Raw genomic sequence first — 204 nt, forward strand, 5'->3', positions numbered from 1 at the left:
TATTTTCACTAAAGATTAACCTGAAATTTTCACATCATTATTATATAGTCTGTAGCCTCTAGAAGTGTTTCATGTCAATATAAACTTTAAAGATCCATTATTTTAAGACAGCTCATGAATAAAGGCTCATTTACACCTAGATGAAGGAATCAGTAAGCAGTAAGGTAATACTGGTATGTCTGCATATATATATATATATATATA

The sequence above is a fragment of the Pyxicephalus adspersus genome, chromosome 6, assembly GCF_032062135.1.
Source record: "Pyxicephalus adspersus chromosome 6, UCB_Pads_2.0, whole genome shotgun sequence".
Lineage (NCBI taxonomy): Eukaryota > Metazoa > Chordata > Amphibia > Anura > Pyxicephalidae > Pyxicephalus > Pyxicephalus adspersus.